The sequence below is a fragment of the Dermacentor albipictus genome, chromosome 8 (assembly GCF_038994185.2).
Source record: "Dermacentor albipictus isolate Rhodes 1998 colony chromosome 8, USDA_Dalb.pri_finalv2, whole genome shotgun sequence".
Classification (NCBI taxonomy): domain Eukaryota; kingdom Metazoa; phylum Arthropoda; class Arachnida; order Ixodida; family Ixodidae; genus Dermacentor; species Dermacentor albipictus.
In genome coordinates, this window is record NC_091828.1 from 125,245,949 (window position 1) to 125,266,117 (window position 20,169).

Here is a 20,169-nt window from a genome sequence, read left to right on the forward strand (position 1 = left end):
TTTTTTTAACGTTCGAGGTGTCATAACACCAAGCCAGAGGCTTGTGTGACGTATTTGACACGTCATATGACACAGAGATAGATATATAAATAAAGGGACAGGGGGGAATGGGTTAACCTTATCACGATACCCGACCCGCTACCCTGCGCTGAGAGAAGAGGAAGGTGTGAGGACAAAAAATAAAGGAATAAGGCGAGAGTAAAAGGTCACTAGAGAGAGCACGACACACGCGGGAAATGAAAAACACGCTGATTGTGTAGTCGTTCGCGGAAGTTTGCCAGCCATTTACGCCAGCGGTGGCAACCTCATCTTGGAATTCCGCCGCCAACCTCTAGCCACGACGTGACTAAGTCGACTTTGTGTTGGGAATAATACGCGCATCCTCCACTCTCCGTCGCTTCAGCTAGGATGCGTTTGACGAAGCAGGCTTTGTGCTGAAACCACCACCATGACGCTCTAGCCTCGTCGCCGTTGTGACTGAAGGAGTTCGACGAAGCAGGCTTTGTGCGCAACACGACAACGCCGCCCTGATCTGCTACGGGTGGGGGAGTTGCCGCGGGAACGTCGTCGTAGGCTCCTTCCCAGGCGCCGACCAAGACACAAGACAATGTGCTACCCGGGCGCGCTACCCGGGCCGGCTCCGAGTTCTACGAAGCCCCTCTGACGTCGGCTCCGGACCATTGCATTGCAGCGTGTGTGTGTGTGTGTGTGTGTGTGTGTGTGTGTGTGTGTGTGTGTGTGTGTGTGTGTGTGTGTGTGTGTGTGTGCGTGTGTGTGTGTGTGTGTGTGTGTGTGCAAACCGTCCCGGGGAGAGGCGTCCCCTTGGAATCAAGGGGGGACCGAGTGCTTATAAGCCGCTGTTGTGCGGAAGCTCGACACACTTTTCTTAAGCAGTCATGTTGGACTGAAACACTCTCTCAAGCAGTCATGTTAGACTGATGTACTTTCTCTCGCAGTCATGCTAGACTGATGAACTGCATGTAAATACTGTAAATAAAGCCATACTCCTCGTTCTCAATGAGAAGCAGTCCTTTCCTTCATCAACGTCCTCAGCGTGGATAAGTTGGACGACGGCATGGGCCAGCTACCTTCGAATTCATGCCGGACTCCAATCTTGACAACGGGTCACGAGTGATGGGATTGAGCCCCCAATCCTGACAGCACATAGACATGTATCATACAGGTCTCACACGCGCTGCTAGAAAGTTTAAGACTATACCGGCGCTCCTACGAACTTGCTGAGCTATCTGGTTTATTGTCTAAGAACTAAAGTTTTGTTTCTCCAGCAGTTTGAGTAGTTTGGCCGTGTTTTTCCCCAGCCGAGGCGAGTTTTAACGGCGGTGCATAAATCGGTACAAAGAGCGTGGTTCGTATCGTTTGATCTCGAAAATGGCTGACGCTTCGGTCGCCGTGCCTTCGAGCGAACGACGTCGTTTTCCCGATTATGTTGCATCCTCGAGTGTTTGTTTGGATGCATCTAGCAGCGGTTCTCAGGACGAATGAAGTTCGTCAGATATCAGTTCGGACGAAGACGAGTCCGAGAACCACAACGCAGTTTCCCCTAGGCATTTTTTTATAACTCATGTTTCTTATGACCTAGAACGATGAAATTTTCGCGTGTTATGCGTAATTGATGTCAAAGCATTTTGTGTATTTCAAATGTTTCTTTTTCTTTGTTTCTATTCTTCATGTTATCAACGCAACAGTGCAAATGTTTTATCCATTTCTGAATGAATTTCGTTTTTCACAAGTACTACATATTAGGCACTAACATTTGTTTTTAAGATTAAAACATTTATACAGTACAATTATTTAGCTTTCCATTGATATACAGCATGTCATTGTAACGGTGATAATGTTAATAAAGATCGTTACTATGTCTTTCAGAAAGTGGCTACTATTCCCATGGTAAGGAGGTAGTTCTTAATGCCTAAACACAGTTCCATGTCAAGAATAATAAGAAAAACTGTTCACCCTTACTTCTAGTTATATAGAGCACAGTTGGACAAAAAATGCAATTTACTTGAGTAAAAATCTATTTAGTATAGTAATTAATTAGTATTTGGTTTTCCGCGAGGTATCCGCAACTGAAACTTCACTGCGGCGTGTCAAAAACACTATTATAGGCTACGATGAATGCAGGTTCAACAAGTGCACATGTTATAGACAGGAGACAAGTGCTACAGTAGCTCGAAAAAAAAAATAACATTCGCAGTCTTTGGGGCGTATTTTCGTTCCGCAACAAGATTCGCAATCTATCGTGCGTGTCCTTGCTTTGCCTAACGCTGCACACCTAATACTTTCAGGTCACGAACAAAGCGCGCGTTATCAATGTGTCGTGACATCCTTGACGGAAAAGTAGCGAGCGCAAGATTTTTCAAGAAAGGAAACGCAAACAAGTCCTAAGACGTTTATTGTTTGGGGTCAAGACACACCAGAAAGGGTGTAGATTTCTTTTAGGGTAGTTCCTGTTTTTTCTTTTTTTCGTCTAAGGCGTGCGCTTGTTAAACCTGCAAGCATGCACCAGAGCCCATCGACGCGTTCTGATAGGTGCTACAGTCTAAATGACACTTTGGTCATTACAGGGTCAAAGCACCGTAACGGCTGGGCGCTCGGATCTTCCTATCTTCCGGGTCTTCACGCGTTCACCGGTGGATCAACACTGCGCGCAACTAGTGAATTGCTCAGCGCATGCGCAGTAGACTAATGACGTCGGAAAGGAGGCACAGAAGGACGCCGCGCGTTGTACATTGTCATTGTTATGACGGCGAACAGCTCGCATGCGTACGGAGCAGCGGCTGATAGCCGAATGGGATCGTTACGACGAGCCGCCACTGCGTACACGCTGTAAACATGCAAAGCGGTCGCTGCGCTGAGAAGCAACGCCAACGACGCTCGTGATTGCGGAGTAAATGGGGGCACGTCAGGGCTCTGTTGAGTTACCTCAGGGCAGTACAATGGAGAGAAAGGTACCATCAGCGCATTGACTTGTGTGGTGTGGTTTCACGTCATTGGTTGATCGATCGACTCACTGACTTGACGTGACGTTACGTGACTCGCTACGTTACGTTACGTGACTCGCTACGTTACGTTACGTGACGTTACGTTGCGTGACACTACGTTACGTGACGTTACGTTGCGTGACGCTACGTGACGCTACGTGACGCTACGTTACGTGACGGAGTTTAACGCCCCAAAGTAATGCAGATGCTACAACGAAGGTTGCGGTCCACTCCTCCGGATTGATTGAATTATCGACTAATGGGTCCATCGGTCGATCGACATTGACATGGTAACACGGTGGCTGTACGAGAGACGCCACATCGGAAGGACGCAGAATTTTTTGACGTGCGACCGAGGTTTGGTGTGCGAGCTTTCTTTGCTTTCCACCCGCATCGCAATGCGCCGCCCCGACGACGGGTTATCGTACTTACGACCAGCAGCAGGACGCCATATTGACTAAACTACCCCGGCGGGCGAAACGATTTTGACCAACCGGAGCTTTATATACTTTAAAGGGCAGCGATGCCAGGGTAGGTTCGAGCGTTAAATCACATTTCTTAAAGTGCAAGCTGTGACCGTGGGTGGATACTCGCGCGTCGGTGAGTCACAAATTAGTCAACGCAGGAGAACAGGCGGCGCGATACGTAGAAGTTCAGGCGATATAGGTGACCGTTGTACACAGGCTAGATAAGCTAACAATTGACTCGGTCGCTATCCGCAAATTATTTCTGATTAAGCAGAAAAAGAAGAATTAAAAAAGCAAAATGTTGCCCACGAATGCGTTCCTGGACGAATCTTGAATACACGAACAGTAAAAAAAAAAAAAAAACGCACCAGAGATAACAAGTACGTAATCTCTCTTTCTCTCTCTGTGAACGACCGGATTTTTCCTGCGAAGATTGAGAGGCTTGTTTTCGTGCTCATTTCCGTTGAAAACACGATTGCGCCCGTCGTGGGTAGCGCGCGCTGGGAATGTCGGCATTTAATAGCCTCTGCCGATAGCAGCAAACGTGCAGGCAGCCACCGATGAGCGGGCACGTTAATTGATGGATTTACCGCGTTCCGTCTTGAAGCATTGCTCCACGCAGGCACCATTCATAGTTGGGCAGACGCTTAGAAAATGCGTGCGCGTGTGCGCGTGCTTGTGTTTGCCTTTGCGCTTAGTTGTGCGTGAATATGCTCGTGCAAGTTTTAGCCTTGGATTGGGGAGATGACCACATACACGAAGGCCACCACCGATGAGACATCGTCGCAGATATCGTGTGCCAAGCACATACCTGAATTACAAAGCAGGTCGAGCGCTTTTTCACTACCTGAAGGCAACAGACTGGAGTGCCCGACTATAGACATCCTACACCTAAGCTCTCTGTCTCTCCCGATTCCCCTCCCCACGTGTAGGGTAGCAAACTGGACTCAGTCTGGTTAACCTCCCTGCCTTTCCTTCTTCCCTTCGTCTTTCTCTCTCTCTCTCTCTCTGTACAAAGTGAGCACGCTGAGCGGGAAAAAAATGTGCGCGGGAAAGCCATCGAAATGTCCGCGTACGCGTTTTGATGAAATCAGTGTACGTTTCCATTTTCAGTGTATGCGCTTTCAGAATGGGGTTTCTCGATTCTCCCCAGCCTCGAACGCGAGTCCCTCTCCCTCGACGACTGCAGCCAACGACCCTCGGCCTCCCGTCGAGTCGTTATCCGGTCATCGCGTCCACCGCGAGCCGCAACTTGGAGTGCGTAGGCAGCAACGTTCGAGTGCGCGTTCGATAACGATGCACTCGGGGCAGACCCCGTGAATCACGAGCACGCCCATGCATGCAACGTCGACGAAGGCAGCGCAAAGGTCGGTGGACCATTATGCAAACAAAGACGTTTGTGTTGTCCACTTGTGTTGTCCAAAAAAGGCGTTCGTGTTGTCCACTTCTCTACTCCTGTGTCCTGACTGCACGCCTCCCTTCTTTTTTGCACAATGAATCCTTACCAACTAGCTCAGCTGTCTGTCGTTCTAAGCTTCGGTGGACCGTCGTGGCGTTCGCGCTCTGACCGGTCCGCCCAATAGCTTCGCTGAAAACGCGACGATGAACACCGACTCTTGGCGAATTGAAAGATGGCTCGACAAACGACATCTTCCGGTAGCCGGCCAGCAGTCATCAAAAAACTGTTCGTATATATTGCTCTCGCGAGCACTCGCTAGGACTTCTTTTGAGCGGTTCGGAGAGAGAAAGCCTAATGGCTTCCGGAGAGGTTAACCTATAGCGACAGGCTAGGCATGCCTCTCCAGATGAGGCAACGAGAGATCAATGAAAGGGAGTGCGATAAAAAAAATAAGCCCGAACATGTCAACGCATGCTCATGCGCGAAATGCACAATACAACAAACGTTATTTAGTTTCACGGAGGCTCGTATTCCGCTGGAGTGCTATATGAGCGACTATGTGGGACGCCGTTCGTGAGCCAACTGCCATGGTATACGAGAACGTGCCGCAGTCCAAGTCGCCTGTCGCGTACGCGCCTTTCGAAGGGCTGCTGTTTGTTCTATCGAAATCGCCAAGATGAGCTATGCGCATTTTCGAACGTGTACACATTCGAAAGTTCCGCGCTGTTATCAGTTAGCGTGTATCCGCTTGACCGAATGTCTGCAGTAAAATAAGGAAAGGTATATAGAGGACGGAAACTTGCGAGAACTGCAGATGCGTCCTCATCGCGTCATATTTGTATTCGTCCTGTTACAACGCTGGGGGTGCCCCCACCCCCTATGTTAAACAGTCAAGAGTCCGGTTGGCTACCCTACGCCGGGAATAAAGAGAATGGGAATAGAAAGAAAAGAGAGAGAGAGACGTGCACAGACAGCACTACGGAGTCAAATGCGCTCGCACAGGCCAGGTGTTCTCACAAAGCACAAAACACTGGCTTCTGAGCCGATGATCGGTGGTGACGGTGTTCCAGTATTGCCTCTTCGCTCAAATGATCATCTAGACTACGAATAAAAGGCGCGCTGTCTATCGTCCTACCAGCATTCTTGATACGATCTCAGTGGTTACGAAAGGTTTAATCGAAGGACGGTCACAATGACGACTCCATGGCATCATGTGCTCACGAAGAGATAACTTCTGATAACGCTTCGCGTTCAGTCGTCGCTGCATGTAAGAGCGTCAGGGAGTGGAGGATACATATCCTCCTGCAATCTGAACACAGCTCAGGCAAACAATCGCATATCAAGCTGGTTTTTATTACTATGTAGCATGTGCTGCGAACGTGACAAGACAATATGTTTTGTTTTGTTAAATGTTAGGTACGAGAAGCGGCACCCCTTTCATACGTTTCATAGAGATAATATTTATAAAGATTAATGCAGTTGGGCAATATAGCATGAATGGATTGAAGTGCACAGGAATTGCGCTATCTAGCAGGCCTTGCGCAGTTTCCTGACCGCTTTCGCGAATCTCACATCAGATCCGCAGTGTTACGTAATTGACGTTGCGTAATCGCCTCCTAATTAATTCGGAGAAAGCTTGAAGCGGATGTGCAACATATAATGTACAGGATATCTTCTGTAGCAACTCTGGCCGCAATGCACATTAAAGACGCTCAATAGGAATTTATCTGCAAGAAAACCCATATGGTATGGAATCAATTTGCGGAGTGCTTCTTACGAAAAAAAAAATTATGGGGTTTCACGTGCCAAAACCACTTTCTGATTATGAGGCACGCCGTAGTGGAGGACTCCGGAAATTTCGACCACCTGGGGTTCTTTAACGTGCACCTAAATCTAAGTACACGGGTGTTTTCGCATTTCGCCCCCATCGAAATGCGGCCGCCGTGGCCGGGATTCGATCCCGCGACCTCGTGCTCAGCAGCCTAACACCATAGCCACTGAGCAACCACGGCGGGTTCTTCTTACGAACACATCGCCACGTTTTCTTTTCTTCTTTTTTAGCACTTCATCGTGCGCACTATGCGTGATCCGCACAAGTTGCTCCCGTTTTCCGCTTGGCATGCGTAGACGACAAGTTACAAAAATTAAGTCTTAAGATACTTTGCACTCTGACCATTTGACGAAAAACATATATGCCATACAGAGCTAGGTCCGCGACACGCCGCGCATGCTCTAGCACTGTGGACCGGCCCATCCAATACACCCCCCCCCCCCCAACCCGAAAACGTACCGACCATCTCACTTCACCACTAATGGCTGACGACAGCCGCAACACTTGATCACCAAGTGAGATTGGCTGGCTGCATTGGAGCGGCGTTGGCGCAGGCAGCCAGCAGGACCCTGGACAGAATTTTCAGCATCGCATTCTCTCTGCATTTTGTTTCGTTATATAACGTAAGGTTCTGCCTTACGATTACTATTAATGCTGCTGCTGCTATTAGGCTACGCCACTAGGCCGTCTCTGCAGCCACTTAGCATCATAGTACGCCACTCAACGTCACATCGAGGACGTGGAAGGACCTGCTGTCGCGCACGAGAGGTATCCCGCAAGAGCCATAGTTCACGCGCCGATCGCACTCACCGCTAGTTCCCCGCAGGCGTCCTTCCTCGAGGAAACGTTGTCTCAGGGAGGTCTCGAGCCTCCTTCTCGTAGATCGGGTGAGCCGTTTTCAATGAACCAGAGCCGTTGACCTGAACCGCTGACGGGCAGCAGGCTGACGGGCCCCGGTTCAGTGTGTCAGCGCCTCGGCAGGAGCGCGCAAGCTACGCCGGGGGCCCAGCTTTGACCAGAGGCTTCCCACTGTCGCTTGGGGACCGTATGGATCATTCACGTGCGTGGCCAGGAAACGGACAGAAGGACCGCCTTTCGCGAAAAAGGCGCCGGTGAACCAGCAGGAATTCGCTTCCCGTCCACGAACGATGTGTGCCGCTGCGTCTGTCCGGCGGAGTTCGCAGAGAACTGCTGGGTGTCTGCGGCACCGCAGGAACTCGGATCCTTATATACGGTGACCGCGCGATCTCTCCGCCTCTTCTGACCCTCTATCTCTCTCGTTCTTTTTTGAGCTGAGTCACCACTGGGCACGAGGGTTGCAAAAAAACTAGGCGTGTGCTTTCTTGGTAGTACCGTGCCTTCTTTACTATCTGTTACAGACCGGTGGAAGCCGGTGGCTCGTTTGCGAGAGAGAGAGAAAGAGAACCGTTTCACAGGATCGAGGTCCTTCCGATAGACATCGGCTACGGCTACTGCTGCCCAGAACGTCTGATAAGCCTTATCGGTTTTTCTTTCCTCGCTCACGCGCCCGTTCGGTAGCCTGCGTACGGTGATACCGATGGAGCCCTCGACGTCGACGTCGTCCCCGCCGTCACCCATGTCGGCCCTCTCACCCGTCGCCACTCTCACCATCGTCATTGCGCAAGCGTCCGAGTCAGTGTGGGTACACGGTCGCAACCGCGTGACTCACATCATCGGTCGCTCCCATTGAGAAAGATTGCGAACGTTGACCACTCGTCGATGACCCATCATCGAGCATTCGCGGGGATCGTTAGCATAGACGCTGGCGCGTATAAAATCACTAGAGCGAAATCTGACGCTGCTGTCGTTCGGTCACCACGGGAATTATGGGTAGTGCATGGAAGTGTCGTCTGATATTTGTGCTTGTGGTTTCGAACGTCCGTCTGACTTCATTTATTGCTTTTATTTGACTTTACCGGCTCGATATTTTCAAGCACATCATTGTTGCACAATCGAGTTTGCACGTTCAATTTATTGGTTGTAGAGATTCCCGCTATATACCTCTGAAGCCATCAAAATATATAATCGCCGAGCAAGCAAACTGCAGTTCACAAACTTGGTTGCGTTGCAGAAACATAGCACAATGCCGTGATTGTGCTGTAATCGTGGTCCTCTTATTGTTACCCAAAGCGATAAAAAAAAAATGACTCGCCTTCCCAACCTTGAGAAAGTGGATGAAAGTGGAAGAAAACCACCTAAATGCTGTCGATGGGGACATGAAATGCTTTATTATTCTGCCTAGTCTCAGCACGACACCGTTGTTGAGCATTACGATTCTGCACTCTTCGACGCTCATCATATTCACGCTGTTCTTCGGGAGTCAACTTTGCGAGGGCTACTCCTAACGGCCTTACAGTGAACTGAAAGAGTTGCTAGTGCTAGGCAGGTCTCCCTTTTATATATGAAGTTTGGTGACGTCACTCACCGATTCGCATGCTTCTGTTGCCCCTTTCCCACCGGAGTAGCTTATGCAACCGTAATCCTTAGCGGAAAACACAAACGGGGAGAAGGAACATGCCTCGCATTGTTCACAGGTGCCTTATGCGGTTTTGACGCTTGTTTTGTGCTTTTCTTTATTGAAATGAATACTGAGCTGTGTGTTACATGCCTGATTCTAAAGGAGATATGCACATTTTTTCGGTTCTTTTTTTTTTAACTTATAGGCACCAAAAATCTCGACCAACTAGAGGCTAACAGCTTCGCTGTAAAACGGAGATGCCAAATAAGAGAATAAATAGATTTGGACAACCTCGTGCAGGTTTGTAGACGTTTCATTAACATTTATTTGTTGTTTTGCGCGGACATTCTTTCATGTCTCTTGGCTGCGTTCGCAAAGGCGCGCGACGATGCGTGTCAGAACAAATTTTCCTTTATCCGCCTCGAAACACCGAGACCGTCTCTAGCCTTCCTTGTTTTGACTCGCATATTCCAGACTCGCACATTCCAGGACGTGTACACAGTATAGTGCGCATTAAACTGTTATTGGATCGATATCGCCCGCGAAGTAACAATTCATTTTCCTGAAAAACTGTGTCCGTCATTTTTTTGTGTGAAGATCCGTCGTGGTAGCAGAACCGCATTAGTCTAATTTATCGCAGAGTGTTGGTAATTAACCTAACTGCCCTATGGTTTCATTCTAATGCCACCCGCCGTGGTTGCTCAGTGGCTATGGTGTTGGGCTGCTGAGCACGAGGTCGCGGAATCGAATCCCGGCCACGGCGGCCGCATTTCGATCGGGGCGAAATGCGAAAACACCCGTGTACTTAGATTTAGGTGCACGTTAAAGAACCCCAGGAGGTCGAAATTTTCGGAGTCCTCCACTACGGTGTGCCTCATAATCAGAAAGTGGTTTTGGCACGTAAGACTCCGTAAATTAACCATTCTAACGCCAACGCATTTTATTATGTCGGATTACCAGGCGCGAGCCGCTACGAAGGCACTGCTGCGTTATTTAAGAAGACGCCAGACTTTGTGACTAAGTGTGACTACGCTATGTGACGTGGAATACATTAGTGGGACGTTGACACTGTGCAACACTATGTGACGTCTTCGCAGGCTGCGCCACAGCACCCAAAGAAAGAGTTCGGGTAGTGTGTGTGTGTGCGTGCGCGCGCGTTTGTGTGTGTGTGTGTGTGTGTGTGTGTGTGTGTGTGTGTGTGTGTGTGTGTGTGTGTGTGTGTGTGTGTGTGTGTGTGTGTGTGTGTGTGTGTGTGTGTGTGTTTTCCTCCCTCGGTACAGGTTAGCCAACCAGAGATAATCTCTCGTTAACCTCTCTCTCCTTCCTTCGCCTTTCTCCGTCTCTCTACTTGGCTCAAAACAGACAGGAGAGTATTGTTCGAGCTAACGAAACTATTGGCGTGGTTAAGAAGGACTATATGTTTGGTTAGTTGGTCTTGCATCACCGTTGAGGGTAATTAGCGCCAAAGCACACGCACGCACGCAGGAAGGGTTGACGAACACCAGCGCTGCTGTCAACTGCCCCCAATAAGCTTTCGGAGCTGTGTCCCCGCATACGCTGTGACAAGAGACGAGGGTTCCAGATAAGTGGTTCATGCCGTGCCCGTATCTTGCGGTAAAGCGTTTGCGGGCCAGTACTCGGAGCTCTCCAGCTGCTGCTCGCTTCTATATAAAAGCGCGCAAATGCGTTTTCTACAGCCCGTTTCACGCATGCCTAAATGCAACGCGATATCATTGTAAAGGTTCATAACGGCGCAGCGCAAACACCCGGACAAAAAGAAGGTGAGAACGATGACACGGCACCTTCCTTTTGTCCGTGTGTTGCGTTTCGCTGTTGCGAACCTTTACAATGAATGCTCACCAACTGGCCCAACTCGCCGTCTTGATGCCGTGTGCATCATCCCGGTACCGAGTGTATGTATACAATGTGCTTTTATTCCTGATCGCGTAGCTTGCATGTGGGGTAAATTCGTGTGTGGACTACGGACGCCGTATAACTCCATCGTCCTGCAATATAGGCCGAAGGCAGCCCGTGTCGTGCTTGTGTAAGCACTGTGTACGTGCTATGTATAAATTCTGCACTGGACTGGTCACCGACATTCAGTGTTGTTTTGCTTCTTCACCTCATTTCTGTGTCTCTTCCTTTCCCTGTCTGTACCCGTAATCTTTTACCCCCGTTGTGGAGTAGCAGGAAAGAGACAAGCTTCTACGATATATGTGTGTGTAAACACTTTCTCTTAATGAACAGTTGGTAGCGCTTGTGCCTTATCCCTACTTCCTGCGCGTGTGTCTATCTTAGCGCTAGTTAAATATGGTTAATCTTGTTGCATCGACATCGCACCGGCAGCACAAAATTTATGTCTGTAGGGAAATAATGACTGTTCAAGTGAACATTGCTCGTCGTCTGAAAAAAAAAACAAAAAAAAAACTCTCAGTCCTTAATTGCACCGGCTTCAAATGTATTTTATCTTCATAATGCGTCCCAGATGTATTGCCAGTCAATTTTTGTTCATACAGTCGAGAGATGAAAAGTTCACGTATTCGTATATATATATATATATATATATATATATATATATATATATATATATATATATATATATATATATATATATATATATATATATATATATATATATATATATATATACATGCTGCGCCTGCCTTTAAAGAACAAGCTATGAGCTGATTTCTCTACATCTCAACAAGCAAATCTACATAAATGTCAAGAAGAATGCAATTTTCCTAACATATCAGTCCCTGCATGCTTGTTTTCGTTTCTCTTTTTTTCTAAAGGCCTCGTAGCTACAGGGTCTTTCAGCGAACGCTTTCAATTTTTTTTATTGCCTGTCGCACCGAGTGTTTAAATACCCTGTACATTCGTCCTCCATGAACGTCTTTCATCCTTATGACAGACGAGGATAGGATTTATCGTTTCGTCAGTTCCGCACTAAATGCCGGCATGTTGATGGGCTCGCTGTTCAATTAGACATGCGCACGTGATTAAAGAGGTGACGTTTGAATGAGTCCTGTCTCTTTCTTTCTCTCTCTCTCAGCAGGAAAACGCCGTTGCCACTTAGCAAATATGTAGAGTCAGTGACTGGGATGAACGAGACTTCCTGCGTATGCATACATTGGATATATTGCCTGTCGCACCGAGTGTTTAAATACCCTGTACATTCGTCCTCCATGAACGTCGTTCATCCTTATGACAGACGAGGATAGGATTTATCGTTTCGTCAGTTCCGCACTAAATTCCGGCATGTTGATGGGCTCGCTGTTCAATTAGACATGCGCACGTGATTAAAGAGGTGACGTTTGAATGAGTCCTGTCTCTTTCTTTCTCTCTCTCTTAGCAGGAAAACGCCGTTGCCACTTAGCAAATATGTAGAGTCAGTGACTGGGATGAACGAGACTTCCTGCGTATGCATTCATTGGATATAAGTGAAAATACGCAGTAAACCACAGGTTGGCATGCTCACTCAGGACAAAACTGTCTCAAACTCGCTCCAATCTACTCCTCCGCTCCGCGTAGGAGAGCTACAAGTATATAGCTCCTACATGTTCTCCCAACACGCGTAGGAGAGTTATAAGCACTCCCACCGCGTGTGGAATTCCTCGGTGCTTTTCGAGCATCATCCGGTATCGGTCATGTCAGTGTGCGCACAGAACGAAATGAGATACTTTCATTTGGCATCGAACAAAACTTGTCTGACCGTTTTGTTGTCGGTTGTCGTTCTTTATCGCAGGGTTCATGCCACGACATTGTGTTATAGTTGAGTTTACGGATTAACGGATGTTAGACGACTCCCTAAAAAAAAAAAAAAAAGGGTACGGTAGGGGTAATTTCTAGCGTTCTGTGCCGGAAAGCGAGGTGCAGGATTCCTTTGTATCTGCTCCAAAATTTCGGATTCGTGCAAAAAGGGTAGCGCAGGGCAAAAGCAGTGCAGAATGCCGATGGATCAACATAAAAGTTCTTGCAGCTATGGAGGAAAGGGAACTTGTTTGGTCGCGTTGCCTGCATTCACCGAAGAACAATGTCCTGCGCGTTGAGTATAAAAAAAAAAGCGCGAGAAAGAGCGCATGCTTTGTTTCCGAGTATCTCTAGTTATGAGGTCGACGACCGCAAGCTCTAACCACTCGCCAACCGCGTGAAGTGCTAACGATTGACCCTATGGTGGAGTTGCACGCTGTAACGCAAGTACCGTATTTACTCGATTCTAAGCACCCCCTTTTTTTCACGATCGCGATGCTCAAAGTGAGGGGGGGTGCTTAGATTCGAAAAAATCCAGAATAACCCCCCCCCCCTCCCATCCCTCTTTTCGCTGCGACATCACGACGAGACGGGTGCGAGGAATAAGATTTTATTTTGCAAACATTCAAAAGAAACATTGGCGCAGACAGTGATCCCACCGCGTGTGTCGGATGCTCAGTCACTATCACTGCCACTCGAGTTCGTCGCACCGCTTGAACCGCCGCTCTCGGTATCCTGTCACAGCAGGTCGTCTTCCGTTCCGTCGAAGTGGTTTGTGATCGAAGCATTGCTTAAATGATTTGACCACAACGTCCACTTAAACCCGCTTCCAAGCGTCCGAAATCCACTTTGCGATGGTTGATGGGTACGCTTTCTGCAGCTCTCGCCGTACAGCCGTACAGTCCGGCTGTACGGCGTACTCACGCCGCGGCCGCCGTGCCACCTCGGTACTCCGACGCTCCGGCTCGATGACAGAGTGAGCAGGCACGCTTGGCGGCCTTTGCTACGCGCTCTTCCCAACGAATAGAGGGGTGCTTAAATTCGCATGCAAACGTTTTTCCCAATTTTCTCGCGAAAATAGAGGGGGGGGGGGGGGTGCTTAGAATCGGGGGGTGCTTAGAATCGCGAAAATACGGCATATCGTTTACAGAGAGCGCTGCCAGGTTAACGCGAGCGTATCGTTTGCTGTTTAGGTGGGCAAAACGGCGCGAAAACGTTATCGGGGCCCAGGTACGAGTGCACGGGAGTGGACTGAGCCTGCGCGAGCTGAAGTGTATCAGCAACGACAGAGCGATGAGTGAATGAAAAGAGACCAAGGGCGGCGAAGAGTCGCCGCTGTGGTATGGCGTCAGCCATTATGCGGCCTCGACACGAGAGCATCAGTTACGCGAGCAGAGATGTAACGCGCAGATAACGTCACGCTTGAGCGACTGCGCAACAAACGCGACGACGAGGACGAGACATTTATTTATTTATTTATTTATTTATTTATTTATTTATTTATTTACAAAATACTGCAGACCGGATCGGTCCAAGCAGGAGAGGGTACATACATTTGTTAGTACGCACTGTGCCTTAGGATCAGCAACAATGGGACGACAGGACGGGGCTCTGGCTTTGAACAAGGTTGATAGGATCAACAACTGAATATACGAGTAGATGGGCAGGACATGTAATGAGGAAGGAAGATAACCGATGGTCATTAGGGTTTACGGACTGGATTCCAAGAGAAGGGAAGCGTAGCAGGGGGCGACAGAAAGTTAGGTGGGCGGATGAGATTAAGAAGTTTGCAGGGACGGCATGGCCACAATTAGTACATGACCGGGGTTGTTGGAGTAGTATGGGAGAGGCCTTTGCCCTGCAGTGGGCGTAACCAGGCTGATGATGAATGAATGGGCAAGCTATATAATGACACGCGCCCCTTAAGTATAGGAAGCAAGCATCGAATACGCATTGCTTCGAGCACGCTCAGCGCGAAGATATGTTGATGGTGACCGGCAACACGTGATTATTCATCACGGTATAAGCGCTAACAAAACGCCATTGACGAGGGAAAAAAAAGAGAAGCTAAACAATTAACAAGGAAAAAAAAGAAAGTTCGCAAGAGCGTAATGATACGAGGAGAAACGAAGTGAAAAAAAAAATTTTGACTCGCCATCCCGGCCCTGCGAACGTGGATGTACAGCGAAGCTGTTGAAAACCACCACTGCAACTGCTCAGGAGGGCATGAAATACTTTATTGCTTTAGAGTAATGGGAGTAATGCTAACTTTAGCAGCACGCCTGCTGAAGGCGACGAGAGCACTGTTGCAATTTTTAAGGGCAACAGAATTGGACAAGCGACTGTAGCCTGAACAGATGTTTATAGTGCTGCAAGTGCTACTGTGCTGTGCGGTGACAGCATGCGGCGATAGTGACTGACTGTGACTGTATGTCTGTGCTCCTTTCTATCTTTGTCTCTACTTTGTTATCACTGTACCTCCCCCTCCCCTCTCTCCCCAGCGTAGGGTAGCAAACCGAATCTTCCCTTTGGTTAACCTCCCTGCATTTCCCCTTTTTTCTCTCTCTCTCTTGGCAGCACGCCGCCGCTGTTCGTATTACCTTTTCCCTTTCCCTTGGCCGCTCCTCGTATTTGCGGTGCTCCTCTGGAGTCTTAACTACGCGTTGCCTACCCGTAGCGGGGCTTCGAATACAATGAAATCAGTTGTTAGGCTAGTTCTCTTATATATGGAAGGCTAGTGAGGTCACTACCCACATCGCAAGCTGCCGTCGCCGCGGCACCTTGCTCAACAGTAATCTTTGCCGGGAAACTTACGCGGGGACCGCTACGTGCTTCGCATTGTTAGCAGGACACGGATTATGTGGTGTTGATGCTTGTTTCGTGCTTGTTTTTTATTGAAACGAATTCTGTGCTGTATGCTGCATGCGTTATACCAAAGAGCGTATGTACTTTTCGCTTCAATCGCTCAAGTTTACTTATTTATTTTTTAACGTAAGGAGGCACCGTAACAAATCCCGACCAAATAGAGGCTAACAGCTTCGCTGTAAAACATGCGCACAAAATAAAATATTGGAATTCGGTCACAGAATTAGTGAGCGCGTGAGGAAGAAAGTACGGAAACTTCGAAAGAGGCGAAATTCAGAAACACCTGTGGTGCTTGGATTCAGGTGCGCGTTACAGAACCCCAGGTGGTCGAAATTTCCGGAGTCCCCCACTAAAGCGTGCCTCATAATCAGAAAGTAGTTTTGGCACGTAAAACCCCGTTATTTGATTCATTCTAATGCCTTGTGTGCGTTTCAGGTTCCCACAATACTAGATGCTGCGATTAATTTGACAAATTTTGATCATAGAGGAACGCGCGCGTGACTGCAGTCCGCCCACCTCTTAAGCACCGCAGCAGAAGCAATATTTAAAGCGAAGAGCTTTCTTTGGCTCGTTCAGCCGTTTTCGTGGTAGGTCAGTGGTATAGGTGCGTCGGTGGTCGGACTATGAAAGGAAAACGTTCTCTCTTCTCGCTCTCGCTCGCTCGGTCGCTTTTTCTTTCGCTCGTGTGCTTGTCAAGGCTATTCACTTACATTGCCGGTCATCGTCGATGGTCTCTGCGCATTTTGCGTGCGTGCGTGCGTGCGTGCGCGTGCGTGTGTGTGTATGTGTGTGTGTGCGTGCGTGCGTGCGTGCGTGTGTGCGTGTGTGCGTGTGTGCGTGCGCGTGTGCGTGTGTGTGCGCGCGTGTGCGCGTGTGTGTGCGTGTGCGTGTGCGTGTGTGTGTGTGTGCGTGTGCGTGTGCGTGTGTGTGTGTGTGTGTGCGCGTGCGTGCGTGCGTGCGTGTGTGTGCGCGTGCGTGCGTGCGTGCGTGCGTGTGTGTGTGTGTGTGTGTGTGCGTGCGTGTGCGTGCGCGTGCGCGCGCGCGAGCACACTTCAGAGAAATAAGCATTTTCTGCAATAGGTGCCTGCGCCATGGACAAGTGCGGGGGTGTAATGCGTGTAGAAATGCGGTATGCGAAGTCACCGAATGCCCATCATCAAGGTGCAACACACTTTTGCTCGCGCAAGAGTAGGCCACGGTCATCAGCTGACAAGGCCAGATACGTGCTCGCGGCCTTGGTCCACTGCCACATCCCGGGAAAGCCGACAGGATCTGGATCTAGCGTCATTGTTAACAGTCTCCGAGGTTAGATCCAAGAGCGACGAATGAATTGTGTTCAGTGACATGTTTGGAAAGAAAGAAATAACAATGGTGACATCTGCTGCAGGCCTTGGCTACGATCATGTGACAAGTTCCACGTGGAAGCGCCCGCACTTGCTTCCTCGCATGAGAGGCGTCCAGACAATCACTGCTCACCAAGTGCAATTCTGAGCTTCTTGGGGCTTCTGTTCGTATAATGACAGCCTTGCCGTTAGCATTATCGGCAAGTGCTACAAGAAGGAACTTAGTACGACACGTGCGACCTTACGACTAATAACACGTGCATGGAAATGATCCGCGTAAGGCGATCTGTGTAGGGAGCCGAAATGAAAGGAGGCTCGAGAGGGGTAGGCAATGAATGACCAGGTTGGGTTTCATGTGAGAGAGGAGGATTGGAGGGGGAGCGATGATGGAAATAAATGGGGAAAACATAATTGATTAGGTAACACGTCCTCATTCATCACTTGGCTGCATTACTTCTTTCGTTTCACTTATTGTTTTACTTATTTAGCTACATATATGGTATTGTTACTACAAATGTCTTTATGCTCTTAATATTTACATTTCCGCGTATTTAATCACGAGGGGCGCAATTTCGGTATTACACTCCGCTACATCTTTCTGCATACTGCCTGACAGCGTAAATATGTATAAAAGACAAAGCACTACTACTACCAAGAAAAAGGACATATCAGAGGAACAACATAGGACCAAGTACGAGTAAGCGCGCAAAAAGGATAATGGTCTGACAGCAACGTCAACAGCATCTTAAAAGACTTAGTAGCGCTTCCACCGCCTTCGCTGTAGATTTAGGTCGGAACCAGCAGCCGATAGAACTGTCTCCTCCAAAAGCCGGACATTCTCCGTGCTCTTACTGCCGGGCATTGCATTTATAAACACACACACGCCCTTTTCGCGTAATGCAGCCGTGTTTAATAATTGCACGGTTGCAAAGGCACATTCACATGTTTGATCTGTCACTGGCCCTCGGTTTCGTGCGCTGAAAAAAGAATTGCTTTGGACTGCTTCCGGCAACTTGGACGACCGGACAAATTAATCCCTATTGTAATTCTGCGGCAAGGTAAATTCGTTGAACGTTTGCCGACGCCCTGCTCGATTTAGCCATTGATCTACACTTCGCACGTGCGCACGTGTTGGATTTATTCTGCACTTGTATTTTGTAATCCTCTTAGAGCGCAGATCTCGGGCGGCCGTTCCTGCGTTGAGCGTCGGCGTCCCTCGGCGTAACCGAGCGAACGAGCGCAGCGAAGGATGAAGGAGCGAACGCGGAGCACAGCGGCGGACGACAGACGGCGAGGGTAGAGAGAGCGTGAGGAGGAAAGCAGAGGGGGAGGGTGCAGCGGGAGCGTGAGGAGGAAAGAGGAGGGGAAGACACCTTGAAGCACCACCAGATGGCCCTCACGTCCCTGCATCCGCGGTCGATTTAGGCACCACTCACGTCCTCCAGCGGTTCGATTTAGGCACCACTGGCCTCCTTGAAGCCCTTGGGTTCAACGGGAGCAGTGGTAAAGCAAACAGGTCCGCAATAGACATCAGTAAGAGGCGATTGGAGGATTGGTGGAAGAAAAGTAGGGAAACGACAAAGGACGGAGACGTACAAAAGCACAGTTCGCAATAGGGTATCAGAAAATTTGGACGTGGTAGTTCATAGTGTTTTTTTTTTCATTGGTTAACCTAGGTAGTATATTAGACAGCATAGTAGCAAGAGCTTGGTGGCGCTAGCCACCGCCCCGTTCCAAAGGGGACGCTCATAACATCCATCCATCCATCCGCGGCACCGGTCGTGCGGGCGAACATAACGAGAAAAAAAGCACCAGAAAGCTCGCCTTCGCGAATAGCGTTAGCCGCAACCGTTTCCCGGTAGATTTTACGGTTGCATAATGCGCTTGCCGGGACGCGTTGGTAATGTGTGGCAGGTCTTGCATAGCACCGCGTATCGCGGCTCTGCCAGACGGGGCGGTGAACGGTGCGATGCCTTAGTACATCGCGAAATGAAAACGCGTCTATAGAGCTGAACTCAAACTTTGCATTAGAGAGTATCGTAATCATCGCTGAATATTTCGCTTCCCTTTTTGCAATAATTCTTGTCGGGATCGGCGGAACGCTTAAATAAATAAATTAATTAATTAATGAACGTCAGCGCGCTCACGTTGACGACTACAGTATTTATGTGATCAAGTGCATACCGCATGTAGTATACTGTGAGCTAGAGTTTCTAGCTTCGTGTTATTACCCGTTGGTTCAACTGTGTCGTTTCTGACATTGTTCGGACACTGGAGCGCTTCAGTCGAAGCGCCAATTAACAGCTTATTTCGCAGTATCTCAGCCGATTTGTCGGAACTCCCTTTTGGATAACTCAGCAGCGTACACTGTGTGCAGTATCAAACAATTTGCGTCGACACGGGAGGACATCCGACTGGCCGCCCTATTGTCCAGCTCACCTCACCTGATGTGATCAGCTGATATAAGCGAATCTAACGGTTGGTGTAGCCGCGATACGTTACGTAGACTTTCTGCAACGCGAAGCACTGGCTTCTGCCCGCGTCGCCTCTAGCGGTCGATATGATCCTCAGCGTTTATCGCATCGACAATTGCGGAGAAATACAATGAAAACCACCGAGCACTCTTGGCGCGGCAGACGCCCTTTGATACAGATATCGTTGTCCACGGTTTCGCGTGCGTTACAGATATTGCTGCGCACCTATGTAATGCGCTGTTAACCAACGGCAGCTTACCGATACACTTCAAGATAAATGTGGACTGCCGCGTTCTGTACTATAGTGCTAGCATATGGGCTCGAAACTTGGAGGATAACAATGAAGACTGGAAGAGAAGCTATATCTACCGTGCAACTTTGAACGACTGAAAGCTAAGCAAGTTCTTAGGAATTCATGGTAAGGTTTAAGGCCAGCGTGCAAGCACAGCTGCAAGTCGAACGAGGACAACACAGAGGCGGAAATACAAACGACGTTCGGCCTTTGTGTTGTCCTCGTCCTACCTGTGTCCTTGTTTGCGGGCTCTCCTTCCCGTGT

General features: G+C 48.9%; 1 protein-coding gene across 1 annotated transcript in view; it reads right to left on the reverse strand.

Moving 5' to 3' along the window:
* Window positions 1-7,913, reverse strand: part of LOC135900751 (ornithine decarboxylase-like) — a 46,512-nt gene extending 38,599 nt beyond the window's left edge. The window contains exon 1 of the mRNA XM_065430301.2: window positions 7,510-7,913. The gene's annotated coding sequence lies outside the window, so the exon portion shown is untranslated. The remainder of the gene's footprint in view (window positions 1-7,509) is intronic.
* Window positions 7,914-20,169: the final 12,256 nt, after the last annotated feature.